The sequence below is a fragment of the Cebus imitator genome, unplaced genomic scaffold, assembly GCF_001604975.1.
Source record: "Cebus imitator isolate Cc_AM_T3 unplaced genomic scaffold, Cebus_imitator-1.0 Scaffold45, whole genome shotgun sequence".
NCBI lineage: Eukaryota > Metazoa > Chordata > Mammalia > Primates > Cebidae > Cebus > Cebus imitator.
The window spans coordinates 16,776,742-16,784,573 of record NW_016107360.1 but is presented as its reverse complement, the minus strand read 5'-3'; the positions used below and the strand labels follow the sequence as shown (position 1 = coordinate 16,784,573).

The 7,832-nt window shown below is 43.8% G+C and overlaps 1 protein-coding gene across 1 annotated transcript in view; it reads right to left on the bottom strand.

Annotated features, from left to right (window-relative positions):
• FKBP9 (FKBP prolyl isomerase 9) overlaps positions 1–7,832 on the bottom strand; it is a 47,420-nt gene that overhangs the window by 12,593 nt on the left and 26,995 nt on the right. The gene's annotated exons all lie outside the window — the stretch shown is intronic.

Sequence of the window (7,832 nt, the reverse complement as noted above, 5' to 3'; positions counted from 1 at the left end):
AAAAAAAAAAAAAAAAAAGAAAAAGAAAAGACACCTCTACCCCAAAATTGTTCCCTCATGATCATACACAGTCACAAAACGCTTTTGGAATACATTCTATTTGTTCTGTACTAAATTATTAATTAACTTTTCTATTATTTCCACTTTTGGAGACAGTAGCTCACATCTAAATGTTTTACAGTTTGCCAAAGTATTTTTCACATACATTTTTCCTTTAAGTCCTTGCAGCAACCTTATGGGTTAGGCATGGCCATAAACCCAGGAATCTAACGACAGCTTCTCAGGGCCGTGGGGGACACTTAAACACATGCATCATTTGTAAAACATCCCCCAGCCCAAATCATTTCAGAGAAGTTTAAATGTAAAATATTTTTAAATCATGTTAAGGACATATATTATCGTCAGCACTTTACATATAAGAAAAGCAACTCAGGTTGGGTATGGTGGTGGCTCGTGCCTATTATCTCAACTCTGGGATGCTGAGGTGGGAGGATCATTGAGGCCAGGGGTTCGAGACCAGCCTGGGCAAAATAGCCAAATGTCTCTACAGAAAAAATTAGCCAAGAGTGGTGGTGAGCACTTGTAGTCCCAGATGCTCGGGAGGCTGAGGCAGGAGGTCAAGGCTAGTGTGAGCTAGGATTGCACCACTGTACCAGCCTGGCCAACAGAGTGAGACGCCATCCAAAGAAAAGAAAAAGAGGAGAGGGGAGCGAGGAAGCGGTGGGGAAGGGAGGGGAGGGGGAAGAAAGAAAAAAAAAGAAGAGAAAAGGAAGAACTCAGACAAGAGAGTAACATAGCTAATGACAAAATTCAGACAGAGTCACACAAACACCAACAGCCCCTCCTCACCTCCCGTCCCCACACGTACTTTTCTATGTTTCTTGATTGGTTCTGTCTCTAATAGAAACACACACTCACACTCACATTTAATAGGCGTTTACTGAGTACCAGGCACTCTTCTAAGTTAAACATGTATTGTGTAATTCTCATTAAAATCCTGAGAAAACTGAGCTACAAATTTTGGGGCTGGCCAAAGTTAAAGGTATCAATTTGAGAAGTGCTTTATAGCAGAACACGGGTGGCTGCTACTCACTCATAACACGGGCTGCTGGTACAGGTGGAGTGGGGTGCAGGCTCCTTCTCATGGGAACCAGGAAGTACAGCCTGCCATTGGCCAGAAGGCTGCTCAGAGCCAGAACTGTGGATGGCTGTACGTGGGAAGCTAACACACGTGGACAGGGTGGGTGTCTGCAGAGGCAGATCTATGGTTTCTCAACCTTGGCAACCCATGAAAATCATCTGGGAATGATCTTGAAAACATGATGCTAAGTGAAAAAAGCCAGACACAAAAGGCCACTTACTACAGGGTTCTAGGGTTATGGAAATTTCCAGCATAAGTAGATCCATAAAGACAAGAAATAGACTACCAGTTGCCAGCGCGGGGGGAGGAGGTTGATGGGGAAAGGGTACAGAGAGTGACCGCTAATGATTATAGGTTACTTTTTAGAGGGATGAAAATGTGCTGGAATTAGATAGAGGTAATGGTTGAGTTACCTGGTAAATATACTAAAAACAACTAAATTATAAACTTTAACATGATTAATTTTATAGTATGTGAATTAAATTTCAATAAAACATTAAAGAAAAATATCTCTCGGGCATATATACAAAAGAATTGAAAGTGGAGATGTGAACAGATATTTGTATACTGATATTCACAGGAGCATTAAGAATTATTCACAATAGACAAAAAGTAGAAACAGCCCAAGTGTTCATCACCAGATGAACCGATCAACAAAATATAGTATATACATCCAATGGAATATTCATTCAGCAATAAAATGGAATGAAATTTGTTAGCCAGAAAAGAGGAATTTTTTTTTAGGGGGGAGACGGAGTCTCACTCTGTCACTCTGGCTAAAGTGCAGTGGTGCGATCTTGGCTTATTGCAACCTCCATCTCCCAGGTTCAAGTGATTCTCCTGCCTCAGCCGGGATTACAGATATGTACGACCACACCTGGCTAATTTTTGTGGGGGTTTTTTTGTGGTTTTTTTGTTTGTTTGTTTGTTTGTTTTTTGAAAGAGAGTCTTGCTCTGTTGTCCAGGCTGAAGTGCAGTGGCACAATCTTGGCTCACTGCAACATCCGCCTCCAAGTTCAAGCAATTCTCCTGCCTCAGCCTCCTGAGTAGCTAGGATTACAGGCATATGCCAACACACCCAGCTAATTTTTGTATTTTTAGTAGAGACAGGGTTTCACCATGTTGGCCAGGCTGGTATCGAACTCTTGACCTCGTGATCTGCCTGCCTCAGCCTCCCAAAGTGCTGGGATTACAGGCGTGAGCCACCGGGCCCGGCCCACTTTTGTGTTTTTAGTAGAAACAGGGTTTCACCATGTTGGCCAGCCTGGTCTCAAACTCCTGACCTCATGATCCGCCCGCCTCAGCCTTCCAAAGTGCTGAGATTACAGACGTGAGCCATCACACCCAACTTAAAATTTTAATAAATGCTAAAATATAAATAGACCTTGAAAACATTATGCTAAGTAAAATAAACTAGACACAGAAAGAGAAATATTGTATGATTCTACTTAAGTGAGGCACCTAGAATAGGCAAATTGGTAGAGACAGAAAGAAAGGTGTTTGCCAGAGGTTGAAAGGAGGGAGGAATTGGGAGTTACTGTGTAGTGGGTTCAGAGTTTACGTTGGGGAGGATAAAAGAGTTTTCAGTATAGATGGTAGTGATGGTTATACAACATTGTGAATATATTTGATGTCACTAAACTGTACACTTAAAATGGTAAAGACGTTAAATATATTTTACCACAATTTTACAAACTTCTAACACAGAGCTAGGCAGTCACTAAATTTTGTCCATGCAAATATAATCTTCCCTGAATCACCTTCAGGTGCAGGGCCTTCTCCAGGGCAAAAAGGAATGCATCTGGAACCACCCACATCCCTGGGATCTGATGTCAGCAGTCAGAGGAACTCAGCCTCTCAGGCCCCAAGGATTCCAGGCACAAGAATTCCAACCGGTGTAGAGGTCGATTCACACCCAGTCAAGTAACTATTTAGCATCAAGTGGGTATATTAGCTTCTAGGAAGTTAACATGAGTCAGTCTACCAGGTGCCTGGTTACCTCTGAGGCACACACATTACTGAGGGCGTCGACAAGGAAACACTCTCCATGTGGGCAGGAAGTTTTGTTTGTGTTTTTCTCTGCTGAATCCCTAATACCTTGAGCAGGGCCTGGTCATGAAGAAACTCAATGAATCTTTGATGGACGCATAGATGGAGTTTCTAGGCCCGCAAAAACAAAGACCAGACCTTGAACCATAGACCCTACCTGCCCCAAGCAGCACCAAGGCCTCAAACCTCTATCCCTCTATCTTGCTCTGACTTCCACTAAGCCGTTTGTAGATTAAGTGTAGAAATGAGTGCCGATCAGCAAATGGGCAAAAACAGTCCAACATTTCATCATGGCCCCAACACCAGCCTCCTCTCTGAATAAACCCTTAACCAATGCATAAGTCATCACTCCATTCTCAGCATGAGAATGCCTCCCCCAGAAGAGACACAGATGACAAAAACATAAAGCAGTCTATGATAGCCCACCCAAGAAACTCTGCAGCTCCTGCTGGAGGTGGGTTTCCTCTGAGGGGCTGGGTTTCCTTTGATGGAGTGGGTTTCCTCTGATGGAGTGGGTTTCCTCTGAGGGGGGTACGTTTCTTCTGAGGGGAGTGGGTTTCCTCTGAGCGGGGTATGTTTCCTCTAAGAGCTCTGGGACTCGGTTTGAGCTCTCGGTTCTCCACATGTGGGTTTCAACACGTCATTACCTAATGGGGACTCATTCTTTCTGTCTGTCTAGGACACATACAGGTTGGAGAGCCCTGGGTCCAGTTCCAGCTCCATCATGAGTTAGCTATTGTGTCCTTGGACAAATGAGTGGAACTCTCTGGGCCTCATTATCTTTCTAAACAATGAGGATGATACTGCCTCAAAAGACTGTTTCCAGGTTTGGATAAGTTCATGTACAAGAAGACCCAGACACACAGTGGGCAAAATGTAATTTATTAACTTTCCTCTCTGTCCTAAAAGGGTGCTCAAAAGGTAATCTGGAAGTTGGGAAACAGCCACTGACGGAGCGGCTTACACAACCTCGCAGGCACAATCCATTCCCCGCTTTAAGGCTATAAACCCATCCAAGTGCCCTAATTTCAGGGCTGACCCATGGAACAAAGCAGACAGCAGAAAAATCCAGAACCTCTCCCAGGAGGCCTACCTCTTTCCCTCCACCAATCCTGCAGGGGAAAATGGCTGTGACAGAATGAAATGCTGGTAGAGGCTGAGAGCACATGGATAGCCCACAATTCATTCCTTCCACAAACATTTGCCAAACATTCACAATATGGCTGGCCTGTGGCATGCAGTGAAGAAGCCACTAAGTAGACAGCTTCTGCATCCTGACCCCTCTCAGGTCAGCCCCTCAGGGATCAGCATGAGCTCCTATGCAACCCCCACAAAGAGGCCAAGGGTGCTGATCAGGAGAGGACAGAGGCGGACCCCACTCAAGAGCACTTGGGGTTTATGCTCAGAGTTGCTTAGGGTGCCCTCCTCCCACAGCAAGCAACGTGATTCAGGATGAAGCAGTCTCACTGTCCAGAAAATTTATAAGCCTTTGGTTGCTTCCCAGAGGCTTATGTAATTCTTTGCAGAGCTCTGTCTCATACTTGATAGAAAGCCAAGAGGAAAAAAAATAATTTAAGCAAATGTTTTCTATCAATGCATTCTTTTTAAAGCAAGGAAAGATTAGTCTTCAGGCCAAAATGAAACAAGAGCACTCGGAAAGTATTTATCTGTTTCTGTTTATATTTGACTAGAAGTAGAAACCTACACGATAAAAAACAATAGAGCATCAAGACACTAGACAAGCAGGATGTCTGAAGAAAGGCCTGTCGAATGGATCTTAAGCTGTGATCTGTTCTGGTTTAATCAATCAGAAATTTAAGTCAGGGAGAAAAAAATTTCTCCATGGTACAACCTACTTTCCAACCAACTTGACGTTTCTTAGATCATCTGGGATGAATGCTACTGGGAAAACTTTCAAGATCCATATGATATATCAACAGAAAACAGAACAGAACTAACAAAATAAATGTACAGCCAGCAAGGCCACCAGATTTCCATCAGCAAAAGGACACACAAATAAAATCAGTACTGCATCAACTATTCCTAAGCAAGTGAGCAGCCATTAAAATACATAGCATAGAAAGTTGTTCACAATGTATCTGTTGTTCACCACAAATTGGGTGAAGAGAGAAATCACAAAGTAATATGCATAGACAATTCCGATTGTCCATATTGATTAGGGTAGGCGGGCATTTGTTTAAATCTATACATTCACTCAAAGGTATAGACGGATGTTCACTTCATGGCTGCATTTCTTTCCTACTGTTGCTGCAGCAAATTACCACAAACTTGTTGGTTTAAAACAATGCAAACTGGCTGGGCAGGGTGGCTCACGCCTGTAATCCTAGCACTTTGGGAGGCGGAGGCGGGTGGATCTCAAGGTCAGGAGTTTTGAGATGGTCCTGGCCAACGTGGTAAAATCCCGTCTCTATTAAAATACAAAAAATTAGCCAGTGTGGTGGTGGGCACCTGTAGTCCCAGCTACTCAGGAGGCTGAGGCAAAAGAATCGCTTGAAACTGGGAGGTGGAGGGCGCAGTGAGCTGAGATCACACCACTGCACTCCAGCCTGGTGACAGAGCGAGACTCCGTCTCAAAAGCAAACAAACAAACAACAACAAAAAAAAGTGCAACAATGCAAACTGAGTCCCCTAATTCTGGAAGGCAGAAGCATAAATTCAAGGTATTGTTAAGGATGTGTTCCTTTTGGAGGCTGCGGGGGAGAATGTGTTTCCTGCTTCTTCCAGCCCCTCAGGGCTACATTCATTCCCTGACAGGATCCTCTTCCTCTATCTTCTAAGTCAGCAGTTTAGCACTTTTCCCCCAGTCTGACCACCTGCCTCCCTTTTACAAGGACTGCTGTAAGTATTTTGAGTCTGCCTGGATAATCCAGGGTACTATCCCTATCTCAAGATCCTTAATCAAACCTGTAAAGTCCCTTTTAATAAGGTAACAGGAGGCTAAGTATGGTGGCTCACACCTGCATCCCAACGCTTTGGAAGGCCAAAGTGGGAGGACTGCTTGAGCCCAGGAGCTCCAGACAAGCCTAGGAAACATAACAAGACCATGTCTGTCTTTACAAGAAAAGACAACAGCAACAGTTTTAGCCGTGCATGGTAGCACACACACGAAGTCCCAGCTACTCAGGAGGCTGATGCAGGAGGATCACTTTAACCCAGGAGGCTGCAGTGAGTTAGGGTCTTATCACTGTACTGCACCTGGGCAACAGAGCAAGACTTTGTCTCGCCGGGCGCGGTGGCTCAAGCCTGTAATCCCAGCACTTTGGGAGGCCGAGGCGGGTGGATCACGAGGTCAAGAGATCGAGACCATCCTGGTCAACATGGTGAAACCCCGTCTCTACTAAAAATACAAAAAATTAGCTGGGCATGGTGGCACGTGCCTGTAATCCCAGCTACTCAGGAGGCTGAGGCAGGAGAATTGCCTGAACCCGGGAGGCGGAGGTTGCGGTGAGCCGAGATCGCGCCATTGCACTCCAGCCTGGGTAATAAGAGCGAAACTCCGTCTCAAAAAAAAAAAAAAAAAAAAGACTTTGTCTCAAAACAAAATAAACAAAATAAGATAAAATACTCACAGGTTCTGGGGATTAGAACATAGATACTTTGGAGGGCTGAATATTCTGCCTATTACATTAATAATATTTATTTCTGGCAGGGCATGGTCACTCACATCCATAATCCCAGCACTTTGGGCAGCAAAGGCAGGCAGATCACTTGTGGCCAGGAGTTCGAGATTAGCCTGGCCAACATGGTAAAATGTCATCTCTAATAAAAATTTAAAAATTAGGCATAGTGGCACACACCTGTAGTCCTAGCTACTTGGGAGGGTAAGGCACAACAAGACTCACCTGAACCCAGGAGGTAGCGGTTGCAGTGAGCTGAGACTGTGCCACAGTATTCCAGCCTGGGTGACAGAGTGAGACTGTCTCCAAAAAAAAAAAAAAAAAGAAAAGAAAAAATAGGAAAAAAAAAAACTTATTTCTGGGTGGCAGGATTAGAGGAGATTTTTGTTTTCTTTGTTTCTCTGTATTTTCTTTTTCTAAAGTCAACATGTATGATTTGGGTAACTTTTAAAATGTGGTATGAGGGTGACAAAAATGTTCTAAAACAGGATTATGGCGATGGTCGTATAAGCCACTAAATTTCCTAAAAGTCATTAAATTATATACTTAAATGGGCGAATTTTATAATATATAAAACAAAACCAAAAAGGGGCTTTTGCACTTACTTTCAAATGGTTCAGCCCCGAAATAAATATAAAAAGAGATCAAATATAGCAAAATGTTAACAATTGGCAAAACACAGTAGAATTCACCGTAAGTTCTTTCAACTTTGGTATAGGATTTAACATTTGCAAAAGGAAAAGGAAAATGGGCAGAGAAACAAGGAAAAATAACAGGGCAACTCTAGAAACTAAATCTATTTGGGCATTCCAGTCTTAAGCTGGACTTTAGCTTCAATATTTTGGCTCTCAGGAGGCTCTGTGCAGGGCGTGGTGGTGCATGCCTGTAGTGCCAGCTACTCCGAAGGCTCAGGCAAGAGGATCACTTGAGGCCAAGAGTTCCAGGTCATGGTATGCTATGGTCACACAGTACACTCCAGCCTGGGCACAGAGGGAGACCCCATC